Source organism: Balaenoptera physalus (genome assembly GCF_965194825.1).
Source record: "Balaenoptera physalus genome assembly, chromosome: 7".
Taxonomy (NCBI): domain Eukaryota; kingdom Metazoa; phylum Chordata; class Mammalia; order Artiodactyla; family Balaenopteridae; genus Balaenoptera; species Balaenoptera physalus.
This window is the reverse complement of record NC_138886.1, coordinates 54,830,620-54,843,094: the sequence shown is the minus strand read 5'-3', so window position 1 is coordinate 54,843,094 and position 12,475 is coordinate 54,830,620. Positions and strand designations below refer to the sequence as shown.

The 12,475-nt window shown below is 40.5% G+C and overlaps 1 protein-coding gene and 1 long non-coding RNA gene across 6 annotated transcripts in view; one reads left to right on the top strand and one right to left on the bottom strand.

Moving 5' to 3' along the window:
* Positions 1 to 9,253, bottom strand: part of LOC309665017 — a 28,611-nt gene extending 19,358 nt beyond the window's left edge. The window contains exon 1 of the long non-coding RNA XR_014266159.1: positions 128 to 9,253. This is a non-coding gene — a long non-coding RNA (uncharacterized lncRNA). The remainder of the gene's footprint in view (positions 1 to 127) is intronic.
* GLIS3 (GLIS family zinc finger 3) overlaps positions 1 to 12,475 on the top strand; it is a 507,022-nt gene that overhangs the window by 93,717 nt on the left and 400,830 nt on the right. The window lies entirely within an intron of this gene.

Below are 12,475 nucleotides of genomic sequence, written 5' to 3'. Positions count from 1 at the left end.
CAACTAGAGAAAGCCCGCGGGCAGCAGCAAAGACCCAATGCAGCCAAAAATTAAATAAATGAATAAATAAATTAAAAAAAAAATATTTAAAAAAAAAAAAAAAAAAAAAAAAAAGAAGGAACTGTACGGGATGAGGATACTGCAAGTGGCCTGCCTTAGAACCAAATGACATTTCTTGTTCTCTTTAGAGAAGGGTGCTACTTTCAGACACAAGGACAGTCCATGCTGAGCACTGTTATGTGGGTGCATACCCTTGAAGATTTTCCCTCTTAGAAATTTCTGCCAATGTTGCCCCCTTTTTGGAAGGAGTCACTTGCCTGTCCATGTTTAGGGTAAGAGGCCCTATATTGACAGTTGTCATGGGGTAGAAGGCTAAATAATTTTTTTTAATGCCACAATGCTTTTGTGGCTAATGGCTTACAAACAGGTATCAGGTCTGAGCCAAGTGAATGAGTCACATCTGTGCTCTGTGTGTTTCCCTGCACAATTTTTCTGAAGCATGAAAGTTCTCTTTGGCTTCTTGGGTTGACCACTTTTGTGCTCACGAACCACTCACTCTGGTGCCCTGCTTCCCATTTCCAGACCCTCTTTATTGTTCCGTGGGAGTGGTAGAGATCACCTGACAAAAGCAAACTGGGGGACACTTGGGAAACATCACCCTCTCCTTTGTTTGCTTTAGTAGCACATTTTCCAGCGCCTCGGCTCCTGGCAGCAGCAGTCCCCTTAGTGTGGCTCTGTTCCCCTTTGAATGTTCGTTGTTTAATGTACTGAGGTCTCCATTCTCTTAGGCTGTTGTGCGGATCAGATCGATTCCAATTTGCCATTCAAGAGAGGAGGAGTTTTGATTTTTAATACAATGCATCTGACATTCTTTGTCTGCTTCATCTCTTCTTGTTGTGACAGCCCCCTCCCCCACATCCTGCTCATCAGATAGAAAATGGATATTTACAGATCCATAGCTTTAGTAAGAATAAACTTAGCAGGAACATATAAAGAGTTTTGAAACCTAAGTCCTCGACCACATTGGACTGAGGGTATACTAGAAATCATAGAAATACTGAGATAGGACTAAAAACAAAGAACAACCAGGTATGCATCACAGTGAACTTGTATGTGACAGCTGAACTTGGCTCTCTGTAGCCTTCCTTCAGAACCCTGGTGGGGCTCTCTAAGTCCAATGCGTTTGCCAATTCAACCCACATTTTCTCCTTGCATGGAATTAATTTAGAACTAGGGAAGAAAAACTGCCCTGGCATCTGTCTATTTAAATAGAAGGAAAAGTCAAAAGATTTTTTTTAAAAAACAATCTTCTCTGAGCATATGTAATGAATTTATGTGGACATGATTTTCTCAAACATTAGGAAGGCTGCAATGGGACCATCACACCAAACAACATGGAGTCCAGCATCAAAATGAGGATTATATTTGAATTTAGAATTGCATTAGAACCTTATTTTTGATTTTTTAATTCTCCTGTGTCTATCCCTATATTGCAGAACAGTTTTAAGAAAAGGATTTTGAAAACAACTAAGTTCATCTTTCTTTTAAAGGCAGGCAAATACCAACTAAGTATTGTCATACTATTGAAGAAAACAAACATTGAGAGCTGGAACATGACTTTGTAGTAACACAGTGTCGTGAGGAAACTTTGAAGTAGTAACACAGACCTGTTTTCAGAGTCTAGAGCTTTCAGTAGGTATTGGAAATGGATGCTGATGACGGGAACATTCAGTGCATCAAAACTGAATCATAGAAAGATGATTCCATGGTATACACCCAGGCAATGGCATTATAGTGAAGCTTCAGGGTTTTTGATGCTTGGAAGATGAAAGTAGAGCATTGGAAAATCCAGGAATCTTTTCTTAGTAGAGTGGTAATAAGACCAAACATACTTTTTCTTTTCTTTTTTTAATTAATTTTTTAAATTAATTAATTAATTAATTTTGTCTGAGTTGGGTCTTCATTGTTGCGCACAGGCTTTCTCTAGTTGCGGTGCACAGGCTTTCTCTAGCTGCAGCAAGCGGGGGCTACTCTTCATTGCGGTGCACGGGCTTCTCATTGCAGTGGCTTCTCTTGTTGCGGAGCATGGGCTCTAAGTGCGCGGGCTTCAGTAGTTGTGGCTCGTGGGTTCTAGAGGGCAGGCTCAGTAGTTGTGGCACATGGGCTTAGTTGCTCAGCAGCATGTGGGATCTTCCTGGACCAGGGATCGAACCCGTGTCCCCTGCATTGGCAGGCAGATTCCTAACCACTGTGCCACCAGAGAAGTCCAAACATACTTTTTCTTCATCGTAAATGGTAACTGATTTGTCAACCTCCACAAAAGCGTGCCATCATAATTAACAAAAGAAGTGAACTCCCTTCCCACCTGAAAGTGAGTGTATATATAATATACACGCACATATTTATTTATATGTGCACACACACACATGCATGTCTTTCCTGTCCCTTCACTGGCAAACGTATGACCCGTGACTGTGCATGCAGAAATTTAGCTCAGTTCTAACTGGAGAATTTCAGAGGTGTGGTGGGAGGGTTTGCACATAGATTTATTTGCTTGCATATTAATCCTCTCTTCCAACAAGGATGCTGGAGGTCATTTCAGTGAAGTTTTGCCTCTATCTGCATGAGGCCAAGTTTTTAATCTATCTTCTCTGTGTTTGAATATTGGCTTACCTGTGTACCGGTCAACTAGTGCTATGAGAGCAAGAATCATCATTTTTTTCGAATGACCATTTATACAGGGCTTTTAAAACTACAGAGTGCTGTCCTGCCCTGTTTCACCTAGTTCTCACAACCAGGAGAGGTGGGCAAATATTTTTAAATTCCAGATGATTCTGTTGGGGAATCTCCTCTTGGGTAAGTGATTAACATAAGTTACATGCTGTTGACCAGCCTTACAATTTTTTTCCCAGCATACGAAATGAACTTTATATTCTGACATGTTTCCCAGCTACATGATTTGTAATCCCAATGGTGTTAGATGCTGCAGTAGCTAAGGGAAATTTCCTTTTATGCAAGATGCTGAATTATGAAATAATTTTGGTTTTAGGAAAGGATACAGCATTCTTGGAGATTTTATGACCAAGGATAAAGAACATTCAGAAGCTAAATGAAAACCAAAAGAAAGAAAATGGTGTAACATGCTCTGCTCAAGTTGTCTTTTTTTTTTTTTTTTTTTTTAATGTGTGGTTTCTCTTTTTCTTCCTGGTGTGGGAGCTCTTGGAGCGCAGGCACTAGTAGGTTCCTGTCCCTCACACTTAGGGAGATGCTCAGTAAATGTGGAGTAAATTAAATTACAAAACAGAAGATACATGCTGCAGGTGGAGATTTTGATTGTCTGCTGGTTCTGACACATGTTGTGACACTGGGTAATTCAGAAGATGTTTCCCCCAGAGTTTGCAGAAATTCTCTGCCTGCTGGGGCTAACCATTTGACACATTAATAGCTCTGAAACAGAATATGGGTCAATTTTGCCACTGCCTTCTTTCCACAAAAATGCATACTTGAAAGCTTTTATGACAAGATGATCAGAGAGCAGAATTTATTTCTGAGCAATTATCTTACTTTCTGTTAAAGTTTGTTCCATTAACTTTCATCATGAGTTTTGTTTGATATGTGTTAGAATGCTGGGGCAGCAGAGGCTCTGGCAAATACTATTAGTGAGATAAAGTATCATTAAAACCAGCACATACTCTCTCCATTACTCTCTATCCCTTTACTTTGCTTTATTTTTTTTTTCATAACACCTCTCTCCGAAATTGTTTATTTTTGTTTTGCTTAATGTTTATTTTCTGTCTTCCCATTAAAGTGTAAGCGCCACAAAAGCAGGGTATTTGATCTGTAACCCTGGTATCTAGAACAGTACTGGGAACTTTCTAAGTGCTTGATAAGTGTTTGTTGAATGAATGAATGCATATAATTATGGCAGTCTGAGCCTGTCTGTATTACTTATTTATTATATAAGTATTTGTATATTTATTAAGTTCCTATTATGTACCCCATGCTTTTATATATGCCAGAGTTTCAGCAGTGAAAAGATACAGTGCCTGTGTTTACAGACTATAATGTGTCGTGCTGTGCTTTCCAATATGATAGCCACATGTGGCTATGTAAATCTAAACGTAAATTAATAAAATTAAATAAAATTAAACGTTCTGTTCCTTAGTCACGCTAGCTTACGTGTAGCTGATGGCTACTGTAAGTGCTTACATGTAGCTGATGGCTACCATATTGGACAGCACAGATATAAAATATTGCCATTATAGAAAGTTCTATTGGATAACACACATTTAGCGATAAAACAGATCAGTATTTGGGCATTTGCATTGCAGAGGGATATAGTACATGCTGTGTAGAGAATAAGCACATGTTTCAAAGGGAGTGTATAGGAGAGGCTTCTAGCCTAGAATGTGGCTGTCAGGGGTTGTCACAGATGGCTTTCTGGAGGAATGGCTTCTAAACTGAGAAATCAAGAATGCATAGGGATTAGGCAGGCTAAGGGGAGTGTCTGAATCAAAGGAAAGAGCTGGAGGAGAAAGGGCTAGAATAAGTACCTTAATATGGTTAGCTGCAGGAGGACCTTATACTTTATTCTGAAGCCTACCCGTGAATGGACAGATCGCATGTCCATTCATAAGCCACCTTCCATGCAGGCAGATATTTTTGTCATGGCAGCTGCTGTCTCTTCTCAGGCCCAGCCCAGCATCAATCTATAGCAGCCTCCTAAAGGAACTTCCTGCTTCTAGTTTTGACTCCTCAACATTTTATCTCCAGCGAACTCCAAATTTTGTCATGTTATTCACTTGCTGAAAACATTTTATTGCCTCCCCATACCACTTAGGACAAAGCTCAAACTCCTTAATGTACCTGTGAGGATCTTTATGATCTGACCCCTGTTTACTTTCCCCAAATTTATTTTCCTACTCTTCACTTCTCACACTATGACTGAATAGCATCACTTCTCCAAATGTTCCATTTCTCTGGCCTCTAGGCCTTTGCACCTGCTGTTCCCTCTGCATGGAAAACTATTCCTCTTCCCTGGCTCATCTTTGTTTCCATACTTGCTTTTCAGACCTCACTTGAGAGTTTCTTCAGGATCCCCTGATATCGAAATTAAGGTGAGGTGCCCCACCGTATGCCCTGTCACACCTGTGTGTTCCCCTATTGTAGAATATATCACACTGTCTTATTTTGCCCGCTTTTGTGTCTGTAACTCTCAGCCCTGGGACCGCAAGGGATCACATCTGCCTTTTTCCCTTTTTTGCCCCAAGTACCCAGCATAGTGCCTCAGTAAATATTTGCTTATGGAAGGAATGAATAGATTTGATGATCCATCCTCCTTTCCAAGGTGTGATCAATAACAAGTATGGTTCTGAAATGAAGGGGCCCATCAGAAGAAGCTCCTAAAATTCAGCCACTGGGGGAGAAAAGAGATGGAAGTCCGTTCGTGAAGAAAGCAGATCAGTGACCCTTATTATTTGTTTTTATGCTTAATTTTTTTATTGAGGTCTGTTTTCTTTTTCAACTCAACACCATGCACAGAAGCATGCAATCCAATGACTTAAGGTAAATTTGTAGAATTGTGCAACTATGACCATAATCCAGCTTTAGAACATGTCCGTCCCGCCAATAAAATTGCTCCTTTATGTTTACAGTTAATCCTTGTTCCTACTCCCAGTCTCAGGCAACCATTAATCTATTCTTTGTCTCTGTGGATTTGTCTCTTCTGGGCATTTCATGCAAATGGAATCATATGATATGTGGTCTTTTGTGTCTGATTTCTTTCTCTTAGCAAAATGTTTTTAATATTCATCCTGTTGGAGCGAGTATCAGTATTTAATTCTTTCTATATTCAATAATATTCCATTGTATGGATATACCACATTTTATTTATCCATTTATCAATTGGTGGATATTTGGGTTGTTTTCAGTTTTGGGCTGTTATGAATAGCGTTGCTACGGACATTCACATATGGATCTTTCTGTGGATGTATGCTTTCATTTCTCCTGGGTAGATATCTAAGAGTGGGATTGCTGGGTAAATTTATGCTTAAGTGTAAAAATTTTTCTTAAAATTTTAATTATGGTAAAATGCACAGAACACAAAATTTACCATAATAACCATTAAGTGTACAGTTCAGTACTGTTAAATACATCCACATTGTTGTGCAACCAATACCCAGAACTCTTTTCTTCTTGCAAAACTAAAACTCTATACTCATTGAGTAACAATTCCCCATTCTCCCTCCCCCTCAGCCCCCAACAACCACCATTCTACTTTCTGTCTCTACGAATTTGACTACTCTAGGTACCCATGTAAGTGGAAACATAACAGTATTTGTCTTTTTGTGACTGACTTACTACACTTAGCATAATGTCCTCAAGGTTCACCCATGTTGTACTATGTGTCAGAATTTCCTTTCTTTTTAAGGTTGAATAGTATTCCGTTGTATGTATATGACTCATTTTGTTTATCCATTCATCCGTGGATGCTTAGGTTGCTTCCAACTTTTGACTGTTGTGGATAATGCTGCTATGAACTTGGGTGTACAGATGTCTCTTTGAGACCCTGCCTTCAATTGTTTGTGTAAATACCCAGAAATGGTTTTGCTGGATCATATGGTATTTCTATGTTTAATTTTTTGAGGAACCTCCATACTATTTTCCATAGTGCTGCACCAAGGTTTTAATTTCTCCACATCCTCCCCAAAGGTTGTTATTTTCTGTTAAAAAAATCTTTTTTTTTTTATTAGAGCCATCCTAATGGGTGTGATGTTTAACTTTTTAATAAATTGCCAAATTGTTTTCCAAAGTTACTACACCATTTTACATGCCTACCATCAGTGTGTCTGGTGTGACCTTTGTTCTTAAGGGCTAACTTTAACCAAGGCAGCATACCCTTTTATCCCACCACCTGGTGTTGTGAGCTGACAGTTAAGTGACACAATGTCTCTTTCCTTGCAAAATAAGGGATTGGCAGGATTGTGGCAAAGCTTGGTAGGTCTCTTTCTGCACCGAGTGTGAAGGAAACCTCCTCAGGGAAACTCTGTCTTAGGAGTCTGCTGGAAAGCTCACTGCCCAAAGCCATCCCAATGAGAATTCATTTTGTGGGTTTTGTTAGAGTTGGGCCCAGTGGACCTTGAATTTACATAATTACATGGAATCCAGAAGAAATGTACATAAAGAATAGGGCACAGATTCATACATTTAGCACAATCTGGAATAGCTCTGTACACAAGTTTTTATTGAGCAGTCACCATGTGGCCAGGATTGAGCCAGATGCTGGTGGGATGTGGGTTTCGTAGATGCCCAGGGAATTTAGTCTCGTTGGGGAGACCAATTTAATCCAAAGGAAGCCACAGCTGAACCTTCTAAGATAGCATTTACTTAAGTGGGGAAATGTGTGGTACAGATTATAAGTATGGTAGCAACTCCAAGTAGAGGACTGTCTGTGAGAGCTGGCGGTGTTGGAGTTGGCTTCCTGGATGAGGGAAGGTAAGGGTATATGGAGTTTACCTTGAGAGAGGGAAATGGGGAACATTCCAGGTGGGGGCCAACATGAGAAAAGGCCCATAACTGAGATGACTCATGGCTTATTGGTGAGACCATGAGGACACTGCTTGACCAGAGCAGTGGAAAATAGGACGGGGCAATGAAGCTTCATCAAGACCTGGAGCCTGGTGTGGGCCTGTAGGAGCCCCTTCCTCCCCGGACTAGCAGGATAAGTGTTGTATTTCTTTCTGTATTTTGAGGTTTCCATTTTCTAGGGGGCCTTGCTTATTTTTAAACTGAAGACTGAGGTTTTCTGGATTGTAGAATCCCAAGATAAGAGAAAAAAATTCCCCAGGGCAGCTTACTAAAGTTTGCTCTTAAAAAAAATATTCCTGCCTAGCAGTCATAAATAGCTTGCTAGATATGAATTTAAGTAGGCCAACTTTGAAATTCTATTCTAATTCAAAGCATGTTGCAAAGCCCTGTTTTCAGACTGGCAATTCAAGTGCTTTCCCAGATAATACAGAGGGATGTTAAGATAAACTTAAGGCTACCACAAAATAGGAAAGGCAATTGGATGCCAAACTTCACTGATAACAACTGGCATGATAATCTGATGGTTACTTTCTGGTTGGGTTGCTCAAAGATGGAATGATTAACCACACCACAGATCTTTTATATATTACAAAGCTATCATAATAGGTGCTTTCTGATGTTTTCTCAAGAAGGTCTTTGGGACTTCTGTTACTGGAATTAGGCTCATTTATTAAGGCTTGAGCTAACTAAGGTATGTATTGTTCTGAAGAAGGCTTCTTTCATTCAGTAAATACTTACGGTGCGCCTGCTACGTGCCAGGCATTGTCCTAGCACTGGAGATACCAAGCTGAACAAAACATCATCCTTACATTCTGTGAACGGTGTACCCTAACTTCACACCAAGCCATAGACTGATATCGACAGAAAAAATTAAGGATGAGGTGATGGGGTGTCTCATCTCCTTATGCCTGTGTAGATTTCTTATTTGCAGTTTTGGTCCAGAGCAGTGGTTCTCAACTGTGGGTGGTTTTGGCAATGCCTGCAGATATTTTGGTTGTCATACTGGGGAGATGTTACTGGATTCTGGTGGATAGGGGTCAGGGATGCTGCTAAACATCTGAAATGCACAGGAGAACTCCCCACACAAAGAATTATCCAGCCCCAAATGTCAGTAGTACCAAGGTTAAGGAACCCTTGCAGAGAGACTTCCCTGGTGGCGCAGTGGTTGAGAGTCTGCCTGCCAATGAGGGGACACGGGTTCAAGCCCTGGTCCGGGAGGATCCCACATGCCGCGGAGCAACTAAGCCCATGCGCCACAACTACTGAGCCTGTGCTCTAGAGCCCACGAGCCACAACTGTTGAGCCCGTGTGCCACAACTACTGAAGCCCGCATGCCTAGAGCCCGTGCTCCGCAGCAAGAGAAGCCACTGCAATGAGAAGCCCACGCACCGCAACTAGAGAAAGCCCTCACACAGCAATGAAGACCCAACGCAGCCAAAAATAAATAAATAAATTTAAAAAAACCAAAAAAACAAAAAAACCCTAGCAGAGAGGTAGGAATTCTACAAAGCCTCTAGCCATGAGTCTTTCTGATGACTGTTATGATGAAGGTTGTAGAGAAAAGTGAAATGGAATGAATGTGACTTATAAGAATCCAAGAGCTGGTGCATTGAGAATAACAGAGACTCGTCACTGATGACGTTTCTATTGGGAAAGGGAAGCCCATCTTGTGGACTAGAGGTTTCTTTGTGTGGAGGACTGTTCTCTGGATTGTAGGTGTTTAGCATTCCTGACCCACACTCATGTGTGCCAATGCCACACCCAGGCATTATGACAAACCCAGAGACCTTATGTTCTTCCAAATGTCCTGAGGTGAGGTAGCACAGATCGATGTTGAGAACCTTCAAGGAGTACTGATCTAGGGTCAAGATGTGTGGGTTCTAGTTGAACTTGGTGACTCCCAGTAGAAGTAATTTTACCTCTTTGAGCTGAGTGTCTTCATCTATAAAATGAGAGGATTGGGTTAGATCAGGGGACTCCAAAGTGGAGGATGGATATCCATTTTAGTGCAGGAAGAAAATCTATAATTTTGTCTATTTTTCTTGTGTTCTTTTAAAATGGCTCTTTTATGTATGTTTTATAATGTACCTGGCATGGACAGTACCATGGGTACATAAGTTATATAAAAATGAATGTGCATTTATGATGGGCATGCTCAGTAGTCTTCTACTGAAGGGGTGCACCATCAGAGAAGTTGGGCACCGTATTCCTCTTCCAACAGCCTAAGTTTGGGGAGGGAATGTCACAGGAGCTGGAGACTTTCTAGCCATGGATTCATCTCTGCTGAAGGGCATAAAAGGTGATGGATATCAGTTTTACCAAGAAGCAATCACCCACAGAGCTTCATCTCCTGGCATGTGGAGATTGGCATAGGACTTTAGGCAAAAAAACTGCATGTTCCCTCGTCATATAGAGCCAGAAGCTGTAAAAACTGGCAAGCCACTGGGGTTTTTTAAATTATTCTCTACACGGGTGTGGAAAATACTATTTCCTGACAGAAAATTTGATTCACACTTTACAAAGAGTATGGGGACACGGTTAAATTGCGTAATCGCCACTCACAAAAGGGCCCTGAGTAGAACAGCCTCTTCCAACCCTGCCCACTTCAGCTGGAGCAGAATAGCACACTTGTTTTCAAACACTTATGCTACACCATGTTGAGCAACTTAGTAGACTTTATATTCTTAAGACCACTCCTTTGGAAGCTGCTCAGAGGCACAGTTCTCACTCAGTCCCCTTTCCATTGACGTCAGGCTGAGCTGCAGGGAGATCAGAAGTTGTCCACAGCCGTTGTAGTCTCAAGATCTAAAATAGAAATCTTTTCCGTCCCCCATTCCCAAGCATGTTAATTATCACTTCTCCTTTTGTCATTTATCTTGGGGGAATGTATACTTGGTAGTCATATAAAGAAGCCATATTTTAGAAATCAGCTAGTTTCTTAGATTACTTATGTGTGGCAGGAATCTGCTTTGACAAATAAAAGTTTCTCCCCAGGGAGTGAACTAAAATGAAAACTGCAGGCCTGTTTAGGCCTGCACTTGGCAGGAAAGGAGGTTAATGTGACATTAGTAGAATAGAAGTAACTTTGCTGTTGGTGAACAGAATGGTTATTGAGTCACACACACTGACCGTGCTGTTTTAAGCACTCTGTCATTGCCCCCAGCTTTGCTCAAGGGATGTATAGTATTTCTGTGGCTGTTAAGGTGGAAGTACTTTACTTTAGCCAGGTAAAGCAAAGTTAGAATTGTAGAATCACTGACCTAAAAGTGATCTTAACAAATCATTCCATTTGCTTCCCTGTCTCCTACCCTGCTCAGAGGCAGTGTAGTACAATGGTTAAGGGCACGGACCCTGGGCCAGGCTGCCGGCTCTGAATGCCCCCTCTTCCACTCATGAGCTGTATGGCCTTAGGCAACCTATTTATGCCCACTGTGCTGCTGCTTCCTCATCTGCAATGCAGGCACAATGAGAAAAATGATGCTTATGTCATAGCATTGCTGTGAAGATGAAATGAAATAATATCCATAAAGATCTTACTATGTGTAAAGCACATAGTAGTATGTTAGCTATTATTATTAGCTATTCTTAACTTTAAAGAGGAATAATCATTAATCCCAGATTTGTAACCCATCTTTAAATTACTCGGTAAGCATCATTTTGACATAAAGGCATAATGGGAAAAATGCGCATTTTAATTCTGCAAATGTTTCTTTTTCATTCTGAGTTTAGGTAAGGCTGGCAGAGAGGCAACTTCCCCTCCCTATAGTGGAGGAACTTGGGGGGCAGCTACGGTAGGGGGCTGCTTTGTGTGAGGAGAGGACTTGGGGTTAGATCATAAAGTTGAACTGGGTTACAGAAAGAGGTTTTTGATTATTCTTCACAAATCATTAGGAATTGGGAAGAGTGACCTGAAGGTAGGGAATGAATGTGATGACTTTCTAGGTGCCCTCTGGTCTAAGATTCTGTAATTTTCAAAGGGCAAGTTGTCTTCATCGGCTTCTAGCCCCTCTGGCTCCACACAAAAAATGTATTTGGTTTCTGTGGACATGAGTGTCCAAATAAGAATGTTAAAGTTGTTTGTCGGTATCAAGGATTTAGTCCCTCCCTGCTTCCTCCCAGTGCAATATGCCAAGTATCTACTTTAAAATGTGAAAGCTATGTTAATCTCTCAATTGTACTCAGATTTGACAGGTCAAATTTCAATAGACTATTAAAACAGTTCAGCTTTGGCGTAAATTGACCCAATTTACGTTCATATCTATCAAAGATGTTCATTCAGGCAGTTGCCACAATTCTGCATTTTTCACAGATATATCATTTCATTTATGGATGGTTCAGACTCCTCATTAGACCTGAGAATTTGAGGTGTGAGACCCATGGTTCTTCCAGCCCAGCAACATGCTATGGGAGAGATTATAAAGTATTTTGTTATTTCAGTGAGCTCAAAGGTTAGGGAATATGGAGATTTCTTTAAATGTCTAAAGTGTATATACTATTTGAGGTTTTCCTAAGCAGTTCATAAAGCTATGCCTGCATTTTCGACTGGTAGGCATTCTGAGTTTTACATTATCATAGCTTTCCGTTGGAAATAGTAATTTTCATATGTAGAAAATAAACCTCTTTTAAGGTTAGAGGATACCAGCTAGTCTTTGTGTACTGAAATTTAGTGAGTGACATCTTTTTTTAATCTGTTTTTTTTTTGTGTGTTTGTTTGGTTAGTTAATAACGCTTTATTTGAAAGTATCCAAAAATGCAAATATACTCCTCTAGGTGGACATCTTATTTCCACTTTCATATGCATAATTTTTTCTCTTTAAATATCCTGCTTAAAAACACCAACTGGTGAATGAGACCTTAAGTCAGTCTTTTTGTAAATTTTTGGAAGACT